The 22,445-nt window shown below is 46.7% G+C and overlaps 1 long non-coding RNA gene across 1 annotated transcript in view; it reads right to left on the reverse strand.

Moving 5' to 3' along the window:
* Positions 1-3,247: 3,247 nt before the first annotated feature.
* LOC146597819 (uncharacterized) overlaps positions 3,248-22,445 on the reverse strand; it is a 35,608-nt gene continuing 16,410 nt past the window's right edge. The window contains exons 2-3 of the long non-coding RNA XR_014895392.1: positions 4,799-4,929; positions 3,248-4,389 (exon numbers count right to left, since the gene is read on the reverse strand). This is a non-coding gene — a long non-coding RNA (uncharacterized LOC146597819). The remainder of the gene's footprint in view (positions 4,390-4,798; positions 4,930-22,445) is intronic.

The following is a 22,445-nucleotide window of genomic DNA, read 5'->3' on the forward strand; positions in this document are numbered from 1 at the left end:
GGGCTGGGGGGCTTGGGGCTGCGAGGGGCCCGTGTACACCAGCACGCCAAGAGCGAGCGATGCACGGCGTTACCCCGTGTCCCAGCCCAGGGTGAGCTGGGGGACGCTCCTGCCTCGGGTCTCATCCTTCCCGAATGGTGCTGCTCCCTGGCAGGAAGACAGGCAAAACAAGTAAAAAGGTATTTTAATGCGCCATTTAAACTATCAGTTTAATCTGTTCCACGACCATACGTATCTAACGAACCTTGATCCCACAGTATCATTACAGGATAGTTAAAGATACAAGCGCATCCTACCTGCATGTCTCCATAGCATACTTGGGTTTATCTTAGCTCTGAATTTCCTATTTAGTTCCAATATCATATTGCAAGTATTTTCTTGCCTTAAGTTACTGACATTTCCTCTCAACTTCAAGTTCTCTTTTTTTTTGTGTGTGTTTTTTTTGTTTGTCTGGGAAGCTAGATGGATACGTACAGGCTAGTCCTCTCTTGGTATCTCATAGCAGGTGCATGTTCTGGAGGTTGCTGAAGAACGATCTAGCCTGAAACTGTGATCCARCTAACCAACCTCAGCAAGCTTTTCTTGGACCTCAAGAAGAGGTAGCTGGGCCACCATAACCCTCTCTAAGCCATTAAACTAGCAGTCAGGGAACAAGTCGTAATGCGGCACTTGTCCCTAGACTGGATACTCTGCGGAGTCTCTTCGAGTGGTCCACAGCTCCTACCCAGAACCAGCCCCTGGAGCAACCAGCATAGAGACCTGTTTTCGGGGGCCATCAGCCTTAGCCTGCTGGGGCCACACAGGCCAACTGCCCTCCAGTCTGTTCCACTGCTAACAGTGGTGGCTAAGCTTGACTTCTGTACCTTTAGAAGTACATCCAGATTTCTCAAAGCCATATAGGCTTATGGATTAGAAGGAGGACAAGTGTATAGCAATGCATGCCTAGAAGGCACTGCACGTTTAAGTGTGAGTGTCCGGTTTGCTGGATGCTGCAWGAAATGCTCTGCATGATCAAAGACAGCCACGTGCGCCATATAGATTTGCATCCTAGGCTAGGAGACGCAGCTCTCAATGGCATTCACGTGATGAAAAATGGTTGACCAACTAGAGCTCTCTTTCCTTCTCAGTRTCTGGTCAAAACTGTTTTTAAAAGACATGTTGTTGGAGGGTGGTGACAAAAGCAAACAGGCAGAAGTCCCTGATATCAAAGTCATATATCTTCCACATAGCAAAAGATATATCGATTGCAAGTCAATAAGGTGGTGATTACAGTCAGGCCAATAAATAGAAAAGCTCTGCAGGAGGAAAACCAACCTATCTTTAACTTCCAGACTTCAGCACAATTTCCTTTGTAGCCAACTAGACARTTTCTCTCAGCTGCTGGGCAGCTTGGTCTGCGCTGGCCACTCGGGAGTTGAACTGAATCTTCCTCTGGGATGTCTTGGGATGCAACTTATGGCACAGATACATTGTCCTACAAAGGCCAGCAGTGTAGCAACTACATGCAGGCATGCGGTGTTGTCACTAAAGCATGAAGTCTACTCGCTAGACAGCCTACCAGTGGAGACCGTGTTGGCATTATCGACAGGCCAGGACTCAGCTCCTGTAGCCTGCTGAGGTAAAAACCACACAAGTTAGTTCAGGGCACATGTAACAGCAACAGTTAGTACTTCCCTCCTTGCCTTCTACTCAAAGAACGGGGTCATCTGAAATAAAACAGGCACAGGGAATTAAGGCCGGGCTTTGCCATTTCTTGCTGATGTTAAACTTGGAGAAGAGACTGACAGTACGCTTAGCCACATCATTAATTCCTAAGAACAGTGAGAGGGAGCTTGRAGAAAGTGGCTGGAGAATATCTGAATAATCACTTGCCGGCAGCACAGCGAACAGCCACCCAGGGCCACGTTCTTCCCCTTCTCTGAGCACACTCTCCCTTCTGCTGCCACAGCTAGTGACTCTTGTGGAAGCTGAGTTGCAGGAGCTCCTAACTTCATGAACATTTCTTTAAGGGCCATTGGGAAACTCTTTCTTCTTCCTGCCTGCAGCTGTACTTCTGCATAAATACACAGAAAAGCCCTGTTAGGTTAGCAGAGTCCGGCAAGACCCAACCTCCCGTTAACTGCCGAGCTTGGCATGTGCAGGCTATGCAATGGGCAAAAGGTACATCATGAGGGTTGCACACCACTTCTGCACGCTCTCATACAAMGCCAAAGCCTCAGTCCTGGGCACACTCACAACATGCACTTTACTTGATCTTGGTGAATTATCCTCCAACTTGATGCTGGTGAATTATCAGCAGAACTAATAGGTAATGGGAGCCAAATTTGATTCAAATTTACTGTTTGTTTGGCTGCTCAGATATCAATCAGGCCGTCTCTGAGGCCACCACTACAGCATCTGATTTTTTAAGGTGATAAGGGCCTGAGGCAATTTTTGAAAGTGCTAGGAACAAACTGTTCAAAGATACGCATGTCTAGGAGATCTACTGGGGGAGGAAGGGCTTGGGGAAAGCCATGCACCAGGGCCTAGGAAAGAACAACTTGCAGCATGGGATTTTRTTAGAGCTTATTTTGCTGCCCTTAGGAATTAGTATGTCAAGAGCATCTGGTTTTCCCTGGTGGATTTGGATAGTCATCAGATGATGACATCCCAGTTGTATCTGGGGACTCCCTCCTTATGCAGCTCGGTCAAAGTGCTTAGGGCAAAGTGAGGCATCTCTCTACAGTGCGCAAGAAGGACAGGCAATTACTTCTGTTTTCATGGTGAGAGATAAGGCTATGGCATGGCTCGGGCAGGAGCAGAGCAAAGTGGGGATTTGTCCAACCTGGTGGCTGTTCTGCCCATTAGTAGTATTTGCAGGGAGGTGAAATGAGGGCAGTCGCACCAGGCGGCTGACGGTCACATGTGGAGACTTTGAGAGAGGGGAGAGGCAAGCTGGGAGGAGGGAGTCTCACGGACCRCGGGAGTAACTGTTAATTATAAGGTGACAGAAGTGTGCAAAAAATGGCCTTAAGAAGTTGCTATTCATGGGCTGCTGCTGCTGCAAGTGGGCCTCCTCCGGCTGGTACACCCCACGGTTGGAAAAGGGCAGCTGCTCCAGAGCTTGGCACCCAGCCTGCAGCACACCCAGCAGGTGAGAGAGGGTGAGGGGTATTACAGCAGTGTAGACAGAAATGCCCAAATGGTGTGCCAGGGTGTTTGCCCAATACTAATCACACTGAAGAGGGCACGGGGACCCTGGCCCAGGTGGTGTCCCCACCGGTGGTGCAGGGCAGCGYGGGTACCCCTGCAGCTGCAGCACCGCCGTCTCCAGCAGGAGGGGTGCACGAGCAGGAGCGGGTGCTGGTACCCCATGCCACTGGGGATGGAGAGAGAGGGGCATGTGTCTGCATGGGATGAGACCTCTGAGTGGGTTAGCTACGGAAGCCTGTTGAGAAGTTTGTAGACCTCATTTGGTTTAACCGACGTGAGCTGAGCAGTTTTGCCCTGCCACAACCATCGACTTCAAATTTTGCACCCATCCCAGCAGACTCCAGTTGATGTTGCTCCATCGTTACCAAAAGGCTGATTTCAGGTTGAACTGGACCTGGGGTGCAAGACCCAGAGGGTGATCTGATGGAGAAGGGGGATGCGTAGCAGACAGCGGGGCGRTGCGCCTGGTGTTTGCTACCCAGGATAAGCACCGCAGGCGGAGGGTCCCTCTGCCCAAACGCCACCACAGGCAGGGAAACCTGCCAGCATCTCCACGCTGTTCTGATGGAAGCAAAGGGTACTTGTTAAGGTAGCAGGAATCAAACCATTTCATGGTAATTTCTCTTCTGGGCCAACGCASGAAAAACATGACTCTAGTCTCCTCACTGAAAATAATATGAAAATGACTTCTGGCAGGAAAWCCACCCTGTTTTGCTTGGCGCATCTAGAAGTGACGGTCACTTTGGGAAGAAGTGTTACTGGGGACTTAGTGGGGAACAGTCATGAGTGGTACGCTTGCCCCAGCAGGCACCCAGTAGCCCTGGTGGGTGGCAGGCACCTTCCTGGAGCGCGGTCACCCACRCAGGCAGCAGCGTGCGCCCCTGGCCCGGCCACCAGCTGCAAGACTATGGGGTGAGATAAGGAGCTCTTCAGCTGGAGGGGACTGGCTCAGCATCATCCCTGGAGTTTATCTGTTGGTCCACACAAAATGGATCAGTTCCCACTGGATACAGCAGCCATGTGCGCCATTTCAGCAGGATGGGGCTAGTTTTCTCTCTTGGCAGCAAGGCTGTAAGGCTTTGCTCCCCGCTCCCTCTGCTCACTGCTCACGTGGGGCTCTCCGACCGCAGGTCGTATGGGGGGATTAGTTGCTCACCTGTCCCAGTTACAGTGCTGCTGTCTCCAGGGCCAGCCACTCTTGGACTCCCAGCACTAAACCAAGTTGAAGAACAAGAACTAAGTAAACTCTGAAACTATTTTGAGGCTTGCTTTAATAAAGTTTTTTTTTTTTTTTTTTTTTTTTTTTTTTTTTTTTTTAAGAGATCAGAGTGGAAAAACATTTCTATCTTTAGCCATCAGGAGCAAGACTTATCTAAGCAGCCCCACACAGGAGCTGGCAGTGGCAATGGGTAAGTTAGGTTCGACTTGTTCCTAAACATCTTGTTTTAGTTATTTGGTCAGGGCCAAGGCAGGATGCTAAGTGATTTACAGGCGCCTTCCAGAGGCCTTTCTCCTCTTCCTCACTGGAGGTCTTTTCCCTGAAACAGCCCATGTGCCTGTGATAATTTTAAAGATTAATCAGTGTCGTCCACACTGAGGTTCTTACCTGCTGAATGCAGATCCCCCTGCAGTGGTGTCCACGGAGGGCCTCTTGTTGGTCTTTGCTTTGGTTTGAGTTGTCTGGTTCCAGTGCAGTGTCCTGTGATGACCAAAGCTGCTGGATAGCTCAATCCTCGCCTGAAACAAAAGAACGCAATGAATTTAAAAAGCAGACCTATTTTGACTGGAGAACCTCTCTTCTATCCCTTACACTCAGTGACTTGAAAATCTGGTCGGGCCTCAGGTTGTATTTCGAGGTGCTTGCGTGCCTTTGAAATGCTGCCTCAGCTTTCCATGGCTCTGCCTTCCTGCTCGGCTGGCCAAGCTGCCTTTGACACCGACATCTGCGCGTGAGCYGAGTCAAAGCTGACCCACTCCACGCAGGCATGACAGAAGTTGGGAGCTTATGTCACTCCTGTCTCTAGATCCAGCAGCTATTTTTCGGAAACTATCAATTCTGGCCAAGGGAAGGAATATCATAAGCAAACCACTTCACCAACTGTCTGGTCCAGCGAAGGTACAGGAAGAGGAAGACAGCTCGTGGTATGATGCTGCTATTACCTACAGAAGGCAATAACTTTGCTTTTCTGTCATTTAAACACTAGCAGTTGTATAACACAAGCACTTCAGGGGGAAAAAACTCATGCCAAGACTCCCCTGATCTATGCAAACTGTCATGACAGGACCTCAAGTCAATTAGAGTTTTGAATTACATGAGTTTGTTTTTTTTTTTGTTTGCTTGTTTTTCCCATAGGAAAGATTCTCAGGAGACCAAACTGGCTTTTACATTTACAAGCCAGGTTTTATCTGAACTGAATGAGGCAGAAAGATGGTAAGGCACCACSTCGCCATCCTCCAAAGAGCTTCCCCAACTAGACTGCAGTGGCCAACACAAGCTGAAGAAGAGCCACCTTTTCTGCTCCCAGCCTTGTAAAGGAATATACATAAGATATGTTACCTAATAACCTGTAGACAAACAAGGCAGATACCATCCGTCACAACAGCATTCCGGTGTTTCACCTTTCCACYGTAAACCCACTTAGCACTGACATGAGAGGAAGGGGCATGCCTGGACAGAGGCAGCCCTGCCACTGAATCAGCTGTGCCTTCCCCTGGTTTCTCTTTTGTACACAGAAGAAAGCCTAGGAAGAAAGACAWACATGCAAATCTATTCTACTGCATGTTAAAGCTGTCCCCAGGCAATTGGGACTGGGGGCCAAACAGAAATTCCCTTTCTTCCCTACCTTTATCTTCCAGCAGTTGCTATCAGCAATCAAACAGTAGCTACTATCGCCTGATGTCCAAAGCACATCGCAAACGAACACCGAGCGGCAAAAATGGCCTTGGCTGAACAGCCCTATTACAAACCGCTTTTGTACATGACAAATGTGTAGGACCGGCCACGCTTGGAACGTGCCAAGGGTCCATCGAACCCTGTATGAGACATCTCCTCCATGGTGACCGGCAGCCAGTAGCTCGGGTTGACCCATGCCAGTGTATCCAATGAGTGAGGGACCCAACCAGGCGTCCGTTTTACCATCGCTGGGGCAGCTGAGCGGTCAGGATGCTAATTGCCAGCAACACCAAAGAGCATACCAGCCTGTAACAAAAAAACATACAGAGCTCTGAACCTTTTGACACCGAGCTCCTTCTTTGCGCACTGCCTCGTAGCCCGCAAGAACTACTCTGCATCTCACTTTTCAGGGGAGAAAACCGACCGAGGTGGCCTGCACGGCACCCGCGGCAACTCGGTGGCTCGGCCTCCTTCCTCACCGCACCATCACAAGGTGCTAGCCACACTAAAAGACACACTCTGCCAGTCCCCTGCATCAGTTTATGAATGCCAGCTCACTGAAYTATGGGTGGGCTAGCAAAGGCCCTGGTCTGCATTTTATTCAAAACACCATCTGGTACCAGGCTGGTGCGGTAAGTAAGATGGGCGTCCTGTTAAATCTGATGCCTTTGTAACAGTATCTGACCCAGTRTTACCGATGAGGGAGTATTTCCTGACAAAGATGTATATTCATTCTCTGGGAGGACATACATGAGATGGCAGACGTTTGGGCATCAGGACGGCTTTGTGTGCTCCATTCCTCTGACAAGCAGAGGGATGAATTTCCTGCTGTAAGTGGAAAGCAAGTAGTTTTCTCAAGGAGCTTTAAATGTCACCAGTCTCTCAGAAAACGCCGATGAGGAGGGCTCACGTGACTCTAGTTTAATATAACTTCTGCCTCCTTCTAGGCCCACCTCTAGGGTGTGCATGACTGAGAASAGCTATGTTTGCACTGACTTCTGAATTAAACGTCTGAAGCACTGGACAGAAATTGTTATTTCAGTTCTTCCAGGGGTAGCGGGATAGTGCAGTRGTTATCACATCTGCTTTACATGCTGAAGATCCTGGGTTCAAGCCCCAGTGGAACCAGCACCAGGAGGTTGGACTAGATGATCTCCAGAGGTCCCTTCCAACCTTACTGATTCTGTGCTACCTCAGGGATCAAGCTTCCAAGAAACTGCTGCAGCCGAAGTTTCCACTTCTGCTCCATATTGACAAGGAAATGCTACAGGAAAGCCACCCTATTCAGGTGCTTCCAGCAGACCTGCAAGTCTTTCTTGCTTTCCCTTCTGGGCTTCAGAGCACCTTCGAAGAGGCAGATTCATACATATCCTTACTACCCATAGTTCTCTGGAGGGGCACTTGAGGCACACGGGAAACTAATGGCAAAAGAAAGAGCAGAAGAGGCATCTTGCTGCCTTGGGTAGGGGCTCATGTAGGTGATACATATTAATGAACTGAATCCAACAGTTCCAATTTTCTAGGGTAGAAAGTTGCCTGTTTTCATCAGTCGGAGAAACTGTGGGTCTGACGACATGGAGATGCTCTGGAAACCCGATTTGGAGGAACTTCTGCAAATTAAATGAACTTTAAAAAATGTAACTAAATTATATTAAAGCCCCATGTGGACATTCTTACTGAAAGATGTGTTTATTTTCTGCAGTTTACTTCACCTCCAAAGCAAATTGAAAAACACTTAAGTTAGCCCAACCAAATTCTTAGTAGAAATATCCACTTAGTGGTTTAATGCAGTTGATCCACCTGTTTGAAATTCATGGGTTTTGTTCATTTAGACAGTTTTTCTTCTGAGCTTTCTTTTGTAAACAAGTCTTTCCAGAGAAAGGAGATGGGACTTGCTTGGGATCATGTAAAGGAAATGCCAGGAGCAGAAGCCAGGAGCCTGGATATATGCCAGTACACAGGGAAGCAGCTTTCCCCTCCACTTCCCTTCTCTCACSGCTGGAGATGGGTTTTGTGAATTGAGCCCTACCATACAGTGCATCTACTCCTTTCACACCCTGTTTTGCAACAGACCTGAAGAGCAGAGGCAAGACAGGAAGAGCAAGCTAGTGGGTGTCTCGTCTGGCTGCAAGCAGCACTGTGTCGAAAATTCATGGCAGTGCCCCAGTCCTTCAGGACTGCAAAGTCCTAAATCCGAGATCCTAAAGTCCTAAAGTCCTAGATCCTTTGTTCTGCCCCTCCACCATAACACTGACAGGGCAATTTCACTCTGTTGCATCTTCAGGCAGCCTGAGAACTTGCCTTTGACTGAAGCACAAGGCAGGTACTTGCTGCAGGCAAATCGTTCCAGGCATTTTGTTGATTGTATGTTTTCTATTGAAATGGAGTTTTCTTTTTGTAAACAACCCGACAGATATTTGAGCAAATCTACAGTCACTGCTTTTTTTTTCTTTTTTTTGATGATGCAGCTTTGGTCTGTAGCTGCCTTAAAAAAAAAAAAAAAAAGGATGAAAAGCCTGTTCTTTTCTGTGGGGTTTAAATTATCAAGCCAACATGAATGCAAATTTCCCATACCCTCAATACCTTCAAACACCTCTCTCAGCTTATCAGGGCTACGTCTAGGTTCTTGAGGATTTGCAGCGGCTCCGTTTATCTACCTCGCCAGGTTAGCAACRCAGCTGGAGCAGGAACACCAAAGCCTGCAACATTACAGGATGGTCCCTGATCCAAGCACTCCAGAGCAATCTSAAGGAGAACCTGATGGGCAGCTTCAAGGCAGTTACTTCAGCCACGAATTTAGCCTCTTCTCTTCCCCTTTCCCAATGGCAAGGTGAGGCTAGGCAACRCGATGGAAAAAGCATAAACATAAGCATGACACAAAAATGCAGAAAAGCCTCTGTATGGTAGATAATTCACTCATAAATATTTTAGCCTTATCAGACTAGATTTACCACGTTGCACTTTCTCAGCACTCTGGGATCGTCAGTAATGCCCAGAATGTTCATATAAGAAAGTTTCCAGTGCTGGATCTTAAACATGTTAGTAAGGAAGAGCAGCACTGTTTCTTAGCTTTTACTGAGGCAGAAACTGAGAGATAGGGAAAAGTGACTTGACCTTGRCCACACTAGACAGACAGTTTCTAGAGAACTGATAGGGACCTGGATAGTTACTGCATGGGAGCAGTAAAAGAATTTTGTGGACATGATCCTTTCTAGCAACGTTCATAGATATCGACCTATCCCACATTCTCCATTACCATGATCCCTTGAGTCCAATCTCTTTTCTCAGGCTGCCAGTCCTATATCTGGAAAACTACTGAGCACTAACAAGCCCTGTAGAAACAAAGTTGGAATCGCATTAAACTATCAGGGATGTATGCCCGGTTCTCTATTATAGTGCTCTTACACAAAGCTGAAAATAAATCATAGGATATTCAACCGAGTCTATGACAAATGCCGTTTGCCTAATTTTCTCATTTGCCATAGAAGAGATTTGGAATTATTCTTTTCCAGCAAATGAATAAAATCTCATTAGCTTTTCATAATCTTTAGCTCACAGGTTGGGAGAAATGAGGCTTTCAGCAATTTTGACTGAAAGTGAATTTTTTGAAAGTGAAGTGACTAAAGGATAAAAAAAAAGAGAGTGGGAATGGATATGCCACCCTTCCAGAGAAGTTTCCAGCCTGCTTCTACAAGTCTTGATTACTTGAGGTATTTAAAAACAGCAAAAAGTGACAGAGCCAGGAAAGACCTTACCCAGGTACTAGAATGGGYGGTTCAAGTCAGACACTGTGACACAGGACAAGAGTTGATCTAACATAAATAACCAACTTAAAAATGAAGTCTGTACTAAACTGTCACTTTTAGCTTTGTTTAAGTCATTTTAGATTGCTCTGGTAAGTAAACTTTATGTTGACACTAGACCTGTCAAGTCTTATGAGGACTGATATCCGAGGAAGACATGGAGACATATTACATAGCAGAGGGCACCCTGGGTATATGCTTGCCTCTGCCACTCGACCTAAAGGACGATCCACTCTCCCCCAAACTACTGCATGTTTCATCACACCGTACACTGCATGGTGGAGTCCAGATAAGCTGAGGTGAGCTAACTCTGAGCACATAGYTGCAGCATCCTGCAGACTAAAGATCCAAAATCAGAGCCAGACCCAAAGCTGCTCTTGTGCTGTCATCAAGCCTAGACTTTGCAATAGATGCACACCTTTCCTAGGAATTGTACCAAGGTCATCAGATCATCAGACTACTACAGGGACTGAGCAGCTGCCAGCACCATGCAGCTCTGAGTCACCGTGGAGCCGGACCATACCCCTTATCCTCTCTGTACTGCGTGATCTCCTCGAGAGGGGGTTTGCCAGTACGGCCATATAAACTGCAGCTGAGAGTAGCAAGAGAATGCATCCCTCAGAAGGAAATTAGTTATCCAGACAAAAGAGCTTTTTTGCTGACATAACTGTGTCAACATCAGGGCTTTCAGAAGCTTGTTTTTTCTCCACGCTCCTATCCAGCTCTGCTTCACCGGCAAAACTTTGAAATGTAGGCTGAATGCTCTGAGCTAGCTAATCCTTTTTATTTATATAAGAGCAATCAAATGTGTATGACAGATCCTGTGTGGCGAATGCTGCAAGCTTCCAGCGGGCCACRTTGGAGGCAAGCAGAGCACAYGGTGTTTTGCACTAGCTGCAGGGAWGCGGCAGACGTGCCCGCTCGTGCACGACCCGGCGCGCGGCCACCGTGGGAAGGGCTCGGGGGACCCGACGCGAAGGTCACCCTCGCACGTGTCTGTGCAGCGCCTCCCTTCCCTTCCGCGTAGTCCTGGTCTGCGGCGATGGGATACCAGCCAAAAGGACGCCGCTCGCCACCGACGCACGCGTACGAGGTGCACAAAGAGTGGGGGGCTGGYGAGGACCATTTGCAGGCAGGGCAGCCCCTGCGCGTAGCGGCATGCGCTGCACGCCAATCCCCCGTCTGCTGTTCGTCACAGAGGGGAAAGCGAGACTTGCTGAAGATAACGCCACACGTAGTGCATATCCYGTGGCAGATGAGCCGCGATTCTTTGTCTGTACAGTGCTGGAAAGTGGGGGTGGTGTTTTTAAAGGTATTTTCTATAGTGGAGCTAAGAATGGCAGGTTTCACAATGAAGCTGTTGTTCAATTAAATGTGATTCAATGTGTTTGCATAACTGACTGAGACAGGGAAGTAATAAAAAAAAGATATTCAAACTGATAGGTAAATCTCACCACTTCTTAATGACACCTCTCATCTACGCCTTTGACCCTTCCACAATTCTACTTTGTTCTCTGCTGCTGTAACATTTAGCAAATAACTTAAAATTTTATGCCAGATGTTAGCTGATCACGTTTGCTTTGAGACAGTCCGAGACAAAGGCCAATATATCGTAAAATAAGAGCCTGGAGTTAAGCTCCTAACTCCATATTTAGACTCCCGAGTAGACGGCTTGAATTTCAAATGAGCAGAACTCACAGTATCTCTCATTGCCTTTAACAGAAACTTAAAGGATCCCTAAAAAGTCAAGTCTTTCATCAACGTGTCAAATACGGACTTGAGATTGTGGCTTTTTCACACAAATCATGGGCACAAGCCTTCAGTGAACCTTGTGTCATTAGTGCTGTTACAGGGTGATGGGATTCCTTAACATAGAAGGGGGCCTCGTGAGGATACTTGTGCTTTTTCCTTCAAATGACTTTAGAGACAGCCTTGCATCCTGTTAGCCTAGTTCAGTCCTGAAGGCTGTACCTACCACCAAAGACTTCTGCTGGCCTATCTACCGGTCCAGGTAGCAAGCAGGTGGGTTGCCTTGCTGGCTCGACTCTTCCAGCAAAGCCCTGTTTTCTCCCTGCAGGACTGCAGGCGGGCATGGAGCACAGCCCTGACGACAAGGCCACCTCCACGGGAGAAGTACGTCGCTGGTAGAATGTACCAAAATCTGTAAAAGTGTTTGTAATAAAACTGCGGCTGGAAAGATGTGCTCTTCTGGCTAAACCTGCTCACTGAGTGAGCACAGTAGCAGTAATAGAGAGGTGCTTTGCATTGGCAAGGCTTTCACTTCCAAGAAGAGAGAAAAGTGAAAACAACGGAAAACCTATTTAGGCTGTTATAATAGACTCCAAACTTGGAGGTATATTGGTATTGACTTAGTTAAGTAAAAAAAAACAACCCCCCCTCTACCAGCACATACACAYGAGCCACGAGCAGGATAGTTATACAGGCATGAAACTGTGTAGATCAGACCCTGGCTTAAAGTTTCTTGGTGACTGAAGAAAGGCTGTCAGACAATTTTGTCATGTGACGTGATTATACAGAAGAGAAGGCATAATATGAAATTACGAGGTGGCAGATTCAAAGCCAACAAAAGGAAACACTTCACAAAATGCATAGCTAAATTCTGGAGCTTGTTGCCAGCAGTGCTGTGGATGCCAAAAATAGATCTTAAAAAATGATTTGATGAAGTCATGGTGGATATATTAAGGGTTATTGAAAAGCATGATTTTAGGAAGCTTTCAGGAAACCTCTGTACCCATAGACTAGAGAGCATACCAGAGAAATACCATTATATGCTTCCTTTTTYCCTACAGTTTTCTCTAAGCATCTGCTACCAACCACCAATGAAGAGAGGATACTAGACCAGACAGACTTTCAGAGTGATCCAGTATGACCATTCTTCATTTAAAACCTACTACCTTGGTGTTAATTTACCTTAATGCAGGGGGCTGTTAACTGCAGCAGCTCAGCAACTGCTTCATAAGCAGCTGGGCACCCGTGCAGCCCAGGTAGCATCTTAGAGAGCAGGGACGTGAGCAGACAGGGAGATAGGCATGCCGAGTGCCCATTCTTCTCCTTAAGTCAAATCTGTCATGACCCATATAGTGCTGGGTATAGATAGCTCTGCTAGAAGCGATACTGGAAGATTTAAGTCTCTATTAATGCCATGTTCTTACTGGGCTGGTTTATCCAGCTGTGACCTGCAGGAAGTCTATACAGCCTAAGTGGTTTGCCCAGCCCAGACACAAAAGATCTTGATGCCAGCACCCAAATGCCTGGTCTCTTCCGCTTCTCAAGTCAGCACACCGTCTCCCTGCTTTATAGCGCACATGTCACGTCAGTAATCGTCATGGGTATTGGCAGTCATCTCTGCACAGAAAAACTGAATGTGCCCAAGAATCCTGTTGCAATATTGTTTGTTACTGCTTGTATACATAAGACCAAACTTATTTTTTTTAAGGAATTTGTCCTGAGCTGTAACATGGATTGGATTTGCGTACACAAGTGAGGTAAAAACATGTAGGAACACGGTTAGGAGAGAACTGGGCTGTAACATGACTCCTTGGCATAGAGACTTGCCTGCGTAAATGCCATTTCAAGTATGATAGATGGAGTTAAACAGAAGCTGTAATGCTAATGCATAATGCTACTGCTCCCAAACTTCACAGAACACAGACCACTGCAGTTCCTTAGCATTTTGCCTGAACCACTCTCTTGCTATGTCCTATYGGCTATAGTCTTGTCCCTGTGGACCAAAAATCCCTGAGGTCACTCCCTGAGGAACGCCAACTGGAAAGCCAAGTTTCATTCCTGGTTCTGTTTCTGAATTTCTCATCATCGCTTAGGAAATTAAATAGGCAGCAATGTCTCTGTACCTCCATTCTATGAAGCAGGGATAAGAACAGTTTGTAACCCCTCGGGAATGCCAGGAGAATGCACAGATGCAAAGAAGGTGGTGAGGGGCTCATGGCTGGCAGCACCTGAGCCCTCAGTAGCTGGATGCAGGCAAGCCCTGTAGAGGAGGCCTGATGGAAAGGGCTGGGACAAGCTGCTCTCCCGACATGCAGAGCAGGCAGCAGCACCTGGAGCTGCCCCTGCCTGCCAAACACTTTTGAGGTGAGTTGAGGGAAATTCAGACTCTGTTTCTCCCAGTCCTTCCTTGGGAGGCTGGCAGGACCAATGGCTGAGGTTGGGTGTCTCTGGTCTCTGGCAGCCCAGACCTTCGTGGGAAGGAAGGGACTCTCTCCTGTGTGCAAGCATCTCTGTGTCAGGATCACAACCACCTCGTCCTGGCACAGCTGTAGAGGCCGGCACTTGAGTCTACCAGCTCCACTCCATTGCTGGGAAAAAAGACAATTCGTCATATCTTCCCTGAAYAACGGTACAACTGTGTGTCAGAGAACAGCCTGTTCAGCCCCAAGCCATGTGGTTATTTCATTTGGTGGTGGGTCTTGAGGGACCTACTTTATCACCAGCTGCCCAGGGCCGAACTGTTTCCTATCATTGATTAAGGAAATAAAATCACCTGCGGCAGATTTTCCTGGAGACCTTGGCTGAAGCTCTTGGCCTTCGCGTCCTCTCCACTGATTGCATTGTCTTGCCAGGCCTTGTTAAGGCGCCTCCGTTGTTCTCCTCCTGCACCGTCGATCAGCCTTACTTGACCGTACATGCTGGCAAGCTTTGCAGAGAGGAATATGCGGCAAAGATACTTCGATTAAAGCCACCTAACATTCAGACATGTTCCTTGGGGAAGGGACACGCGAAAGGAATCAAGCAAGAAAGCTAGCAGAATGAGGGGTGGAGGGCGGACCCCTTCCAAGGATTTTATCTGTAGAAAGATCTAATTAAGCTAGAAAAATATGCAAGCTCACTTAAAAAAGAAAATGAGCATCAAGGCAAGCTGTCTCCTTTTTGAGAGTTAAATGCATTAGTTCCAGAGGCAGAAAAGAAAGAAAGAAAGAAAGAAAGAAAGAAAGGAAGGAAGAAAGAAAGAAAGAAAGAAAGGAAGAAAGAAAGAAAGAAAGAAAGAAAGAAGGCTTAGGATCTGTGTATCTTAAAACAAGTGAAATCTACACCCACTGGTTTAACACTGCAAATCTTCCACTTCATTTGCATCACAAGGGCAGGACTATTCACGATGGGGAAATATCCCTCTATTTGCCAGTTGAAAACACGGGCTTTGTTGCTTGCTGTTGACAAACCTAGTCCTGCCCTTCTGGGAGCTAGTGGCACTTCCTCTCCAGCCCAGCCCAGGGCTGTTCCCCGGCTTTGCTGCTTGGGGTATCTGGCTGAAAGACAAAGCAGGATGCTGGGTGACAGACAGGTAGATCATCTCGGAGTGCAGGGAAGAGGAGAGAAGACGATGCCATGTTGTTCATAGAGATCTCTTGGCAGGGAGAAACTTGCTGAACCAATGCCTCAAAAGAGAAAAATTCAGTCTTTAGACAGCTGTGATTTCAGATGTGCCCGAGAGAATTAGCTACCGAGATGACCTTCTCAGGGAGCTGAATACCCAGTTCCTTTAGGGTGTGTCRACACTGAAAGGGGTTTTCCAGTGTATATATATATTGCTAGAGCTGTGACAAAAATATTCCAGCAATGAGATACCATTTGTACCAGAAAAAGAGCCACTTTCTTGGTTTCCTAAATGGCCTAAGCTGTACAGGCAAGAAGTTGGGGGGCTTTTTGTTTGTTTTTTTTTTCCAGGCATAATTGAAATTATGGGTGAGCAGTGATATGAGTTAGACGTATATTTTTCTCTCCTGTTCTCCAAATATAGCCAGGTAAGCCAGCAAAAATTTCCAGTGTAGATTAATCCATATGCACGTTATCAATATCACCACTACACTTTAGAAAGTCACTAAGGGAAAAACAAACCTAGAGAAAAGTATTCACTTCCGTATAAGAAGTCACATGGCTCTGCTGGAGAGCCAGCAATGCTATGGGTTACAGGAAGGCCAAATCTGGTTCTCTCTGATTTTCCTTAATAAGCTGTTAAAGCTATCAATGACACTTCAAAAGAAATAAAGCTTGAATGTCATCTGCATTTAGCAGTAAAGAGCCAGCATCTTTTGTGGATTATACTGAAAGAAATCAAAYCAGTTTCAGAGAGGCTTGCACTGATGCAGTTGAAAGCAGAACATTGTTGAGGGACTTTTCAAATTCAGGGACATTCCTGAAGGGAGAAGATCATTACATGAGTAACAAATTGGTCTAGCTTCCTTTTGCCTTTATTTTTGTAAAAAGATGAACCAACTTCTTAAGTGGTGCAGGTCAATATAGCTCTAATGGTTCCTTTATAGATTTGCTAATATACTCAGGTCTAAGACATACCTCTTCTTCATCTACCCTGATATCCAGATGTCCCCATGGTAAGAGATGAGGGTCTTTATTTTGGTCTCATCTATTGTGTGGTAACTCCAACTCTGCAATCCTTCATTTAACCCCTCCATTCAGTGGTCTGTCCTTGGACCTCAGGGTCTTGAGGACATCAGTGCCTAAACGTAGAGCTAATCAAAGGATCTAGTTTTTCAGTCTTTCTAAAGGGAGTGACAGAGTAAGCATGTTCTGCTATGACATGACTAGAACGGGTGAAAGGCTATCACTCCCTGCCCTTGGAGCCGCCACTTGAACCTCCCTCTCGACTCTGGTTGAGCTATGATTTAATCACTCTTCTGCCAACTTTCCAGGCCCTCCACATGGGAAAAACACCAAGAATTCTTCACCAAAGCAGGGAGGAAGAATTCACAAATGCTCTGTGACTTTCTCTAACCCAAAGGCATGATCTATCACAATTTCCTCTAGTGGTGGACAGGGGGAATGTGCTGGTCAATAGCTATCTGAGAATTTAGTCGTCAGTGTATAGAGAAAAATGAGACAAAAAAATTTAGATGTGTGGAGTTCTTAAGTATTTTGAGAAAAGGAGAGAGCAGCCACTAAAGCCAAGCAGCTTTTAAATACAAGGATGAGCACTCCAAGTGCTGGAGGATTCTTCAATAGAAAACGATGCAAAGGATAAGCAGGGTAACAAGGTAATATTATATATTCTATATGCACATGTATAATTTATAGTATAAGGTCTGTGCTATCTTTTTTAAAAAGGGCAAGCAACGTATGAAGAAAATAGGTAGCTACAAAGCAAGATCTGTATGCATAACTGACTCACGAACATGATTAAAAAAAACTATTTTATTTGGGAGAAATAATTTAAAATTTCTTGAGGTTTTTCATTACGGTGTCTCAGGCATTTCTAATGGGTCATATTTCAGCTGCAGTGTAGTGTCTCTAGCATTCCATTAAATAATATTTTATTTCAGTGAAGAGAACAAACAGCCTGAGAACAAACTGTGACCTTCTCCAGCCAAACTTACAWACATATTCCTACAGCTTTTATCTGGTGTTGCAGTCTGTTGACAAAATAGTAATATCACATATTAATATAGATGCGATTATTAAAGGAATCATAAAATATGGCATGTTGTTTGATTTTGTCACAAAAACAACAAAAGCCCTCTCCGACTGGCAAAAAAACCATTTTTGCCTACCTCACATCTTTGTCCACTCTCCGACTGGCAAAACACATCCTTGTCATCAGCAGCATTCCAAGATACTTTATCCTGGATTTTACCCATAAACTCAGGAATGTCTGACATGACTATAAATAATTCAGCCTTGACACATAGTTTCCAACAGATTTAGTCTCAGTTGTAACACAAGATAAAGCAATGTGTGTGGCAGGAAAGAGAGAATATGTGAACGATGCTCTTACCCTACTGTAACTATTTTCTTTGCCTGAGTGGATGCACAGTGAAGAYGGCACTTCTAAGGCAATATGTCCATGGGAAAATGCACCCAGTCCTTCATGGGAGAGCCAGCACCGAACAGCTAACACATTCCCAGCCCAAAGAGATTTCCTCTCCACAAGCCCTGGCTCGCTGTGGGCAGGATGATTGAAGACAACACATTTACAGGCTGTATTTCCCATTGAAATGCACTGCAGAAAACAGGGGTTAAAAAGAAAGAAAAAAGGAAAAGCTTTGGTGAGGGGTAAGGAGGTGGGAGGGCARCCTCTTCCACAGGTATGCGCAGCAGGACAACAAGCCAAAGGAGCAGGGCTCATGGAGAACATTTTTACTCTTGCCTACATCMTCAGGGCTTCAAGGTAAAAGGACTTCCAAAAGGGGAAGGAAATAACCCAGCTCAGCCTTGTACTTCCCCTGGATAAGACACACAGACACGATGCAGTTCAGACCATTTTAAATTTGTCTTCAGTTAAATCTTTCTAGGGAATTTCAAAGAATAAGACCAAGTCTCAGCTGAAGTCTTTAGGCTTTTCTGCCTATTCCAAGGAGGCTTCCTTGGTTTAGTTCTGACCTGAAGAGCAACAGTCTCCTGCAGAAACCTTGACTGGAAGAAGAAGAGGACTAGTCGTCCTTGCCTAGTGCCTTTTTCATGCTTTCATGCCAGTGGTCAGAGCAGGAGGAACAGAAAAAGCTGTTAAGTCTTGGATCTATACACCTCTGGCCTCCTGCCTGGCCGGACCCTGCCTCAGCAAGTGTCCCCGCCTGTGCACTGTTGCTACATGACGCAGGCAGCCACTGCACTGCCCTAACTGACTCCTCCCTTGGTTTTCCCCACGACCCTTAAGGGCAGCTTGGAGCAGCAAAGAGAAGAGCGATGCCTGCTGTGACAGTCATTTTTCTACAAAAAGGGGGACCYGACCGCTACACACCCATCCGTAGCACCCCATTTTGCTTAGGGCAGTGCCACGCGCTGACCCTGTGCACATGTGGTTGGGGGCTGATATAAAGCCCCTCTGTGCTTCCCTGTGGTGGATCGGAGGCACTTGACTTGCATGGGGTCTGTGCTGCTGTTCAATGAGTCACCCAGGGAGACCACAGCCTGTCCCACCTCCAACTCTTTCTCTTTTCCACTTGCTCCAGTGCTCCAGAGTCTTTTCGCTGCCACACGTCAGCAAAGGGCCCTTCTCTCCAGGCATCCTGCTTGCTTGCCCACACAGCTGCCTAGGCAAAGAGTCCTCCAAGGAACAAGGTGCTGTGATGCTCCTGTCGCTGATGTTCCRAGGACATGCTGGAGGAGCAGCTCCAGGGGCTGAAGTGGTACTTTCTGGCATGTGCTCCTGTACCAGGAGCAAGGCATGCCAACCAAACCACTTACACCAGCACCGCTGTCCTCCCAGTGCCTGCACCCAGCTGGCTGCAACACAGGGATGCCTCCAGACAAGGAGTGGGAATGAGACCTGCGGAGCTGTTACGGCTCCTTTTTGGGTGTTAGCCACATAGCACCATTATTTACTTGTTTTGGGGCTAGCCACTCTGGCAGGTCAATGACTTGAAGCTCTAGTGGGCTGTAAATATATGTATTCCACTGTATAATTAAGAAAGGGCAATCTAAGGAATAAAATGTGAAGAGCAGAATGAGTACAGCTCTCTCTGCAGAGCCATGCCTATCCCTATGCCTTTCTTTCTCAAAGATGAGAATTGTTTTGACACCCTTCTCATAACAGCRTTTAGTGATCTTTCAGCCTTTTTAGTGATTTTAGATTTTAGTGCTCTTTCAGCAAAAATTGCCATGTCTCCCACTTAGTTTTGTTAGAGCTTCTCTCTCTAGCAGAGATGAAAGTACTGTCCCCTTCTCTCTTCATGTCCCCATCGCATAGGCCAGGGTCAGGCAGTCATCTCATTTTTTCCTGTCCATTTATCTTGTCTTCTCCTGCTCCATTTTCTCATTTCCCTGTTCTACTGCTGTACTTTTTCTTGCTCCTTATCCCCAGGTCTAGAGAACACAAAGCTGCAGCCTCTGTAGGGTGACAAATATGCTTCTGATGGGGACAAGGTCTGCAGAGAGAGAAGAAATGAAGCCTGGCTTAACAGGCTGATTTTGGGGGGAAGCTGTTGGGAGCAAGCTTTTCTGAGAACTGACATGGTAGATGGGTAGAAAGCAGGTGGCTTTCAGAGAGACTGCCAGTGTTTCACCTAAAGCAACAAGGAGCATGCATCCTAGGCCCAAGCCGGATGTGGGGCTCCAAGCTCTCTTGGATTTTCCAGCACTTCCTCCGTTCCTATTTTTGGTTCTGTCAGTGAGCCAGATACCAGGTCTTCAGGTTGGAAGATATTTGCCTTTTATTAAGGAGTGGGCTTTGTCTATTGGTTGTATTTGTCACTGATTTTCCTCTTCATCCTCAGAGAGGAAAATACATTAGCCTTCATTTGTGTTTGCAGCTGATTAGGGTTTGTCTTCAGTGAGAGATGGTTACTTTAATCAGAACTTCTGGGTAGATGTAGAGCAGATGTCTGATATGAAGGGAAAAGCTCCATAATTGGGCAAGACGGACAGTATTTTGCCTCACCGCACCGGCTCAAAGCCCTTCTCTTGAAACAAAGGCTCCTGGCCTTGTCTGGGTAGTAGATCCACTTACAGATCTTCTACGAGCACAGAAGTAACATAAACATTAGCGAATAAACCGAATTCAAGCGAGCACACAATTCCCACTCATAACTGTCATACCACTGTCACCACAGTCGTGCCTGTCCCCCTCCCCCACTGTTGGGAAAGGTGACTGTATTCAGAAAGAGGAAAACATTCTCTGAGCATGAATGACACAAAATGCCAAGGCACTTTGCTCACGCTTGCAACACACGTGCCAGCACTACTTTTGTCGATGCGTCTGCCTTGGCCTGCAGCTCACCTAGTATCAGCTATTGTGCAAGTGCCTTTCGGAAATCCCAAAGCTTTTTTCCTGTGTGGTTGGTAGGGGACAGAAACTGGGTCAGGTTCTGAGTGCCGATCATCGCTCCAGAAAAAAAGGTGTGAGCAACTGACTGAGCCAGGGCGACGGCGATGCCTGCCATTTCCTTCCCACACACCAACCACCTGCACTGTGGCAGAATCCCAAGGTCTCCAGACTAAAGCCCCAGATGCTCAGGCTAGGGGGGCACCTCGGTAGGAAGGTTTTGGCTTTGAGCTCATGATTTAGGCTGTTCAGGTTACGGCTGTGCAGGAGCTAATGACCTGCTACCTGGGAGCTTCAGCCAAGTAGTCCAGCCCACATTACTGGAGTGCCTGGGACAACCCTGAGGGCTCACAAGATGAACTGCGCAAAAATTGCAAATGATGTATGTCCCAAGCYGCCACTTGTTGCAACACTTCTGGGGTTACAACCTAAACCCATAGATGTACGTTATGACAGCGGGGATGGGAATGGGCTGGGAAATCAAAGTGTATTGTGGATCATCTGGGTGGCTTCAGCATGCTGTAACAGCCTCTTCACCTCCCCTCGCTACTCCCGATGACCTTGACTTTAGCAAGAAGGCTGCCAGTTTAAATCAAACACAGACTACCAGTGCTTAGCTGGCAAATTCCCACCAGCGACTGCCAGCAGTCTGAGGAAATGAGTTTTAGGCCTCAGTGGTTCACCTCTCAGCTGTAATGGGCCCAAATTAGCTGTGCTGTTATGGGGTTAAGATCTGAACAAGTAATTGAAACTGCTCTAACTTAAGAGAAAGAACATGGATTTTGGGGGCTTTGGCTTAAATGCTTGCCTGGCCACAAACCTGTTGTGTAACCATGCCCTAGCATTTTCACCTAGCATTTCAGCTCCCACTTTGCTTCACTAAAATCAGAGTCAGAGTGGGTTCAGCAGTATAGTGGGGACCACTATCCTTGGGCCTACGTGTAATTTGGCAATTATAGGTGATGGGTAGCCAGAATGTCCACCGGAAAGAGCTGGTCAGTACTGACACCTGGGCCTTCCCTGCAGGACTTYGTCTGCACTCAAATGGACATGAAGCCCTGGGCTACCTATAGCACATGCAGGACAGGGACACAAGGTCCGCTCCTGCCTGTTCTCTGTCCCCGTGTGGGTAAGACAAAGCTATGGGCTCTGGGGCTGTGAAAATCAATGCTAACATCATATTAAAAGCACATCAACAGTTTTTTTCTTGCTGTCTCCCTCCCCACAAGTGCATCAAATGCCTTTCAAGTAACAGGCCACACCCAAGGATTCCTGAAGATGTTAAGATGGGAAATCCTGGTTTAGAGAAGGCTGCTGTTGTTGGGACAGCATGTGTCCTAAATACTTATATTTCTATATACTGCCTTCCTAGTCCCAATCACTCTCCTTCTGCTTCATGGCCTCTCTCTCACTTGTCAGGCTGCAAATGAGGTCAAATACTCCAGAAATGGTTTGCGCACTTTTTCTGTATATGATAAAAAGCCCCCAAAGAAACCATTTCTCAAGTCAGCRCTATATGACCAAAGATGTCTAAGCTGCAGTGTTAGCTTAAAGGAAGTGTTGAATAAAATGCTGGTATTGATGAACCAGGCCAGCATAGGTCTGTGAGGCARCCTTTCATTTCTGCAAGGCCTGCGATGCCCTCCTGTCACAGATCTGARTGGTGGATTCAGTTAATGATGATCAGTGACTTACATTCACCCTGTGCCTTCCACTCCATAGCAGTCGTCTAGCTGTGAATAGGAAGGTTATGCTTCTAGCCCTGCACTGCTGTCTGGCTGAGGAGAAGGCTGCAACAGAGGAATTG

The sequence above is a fragment of the Rhea americana genome, unplaced genomic scaffold (assembly GCF_003343005.1).
Source record: "Rhea americana isolate MKP2758 unplaced genomic scaffold, rheAme1 scaffold_177, whole genome shotgun sequence".
In the NCBI taxonomy this organism is placed as follows: Eukaryota; Metazoa; Chordata; class Aves; order Rheiformes; family Rheidae; genus Rhea; species Rhea americana.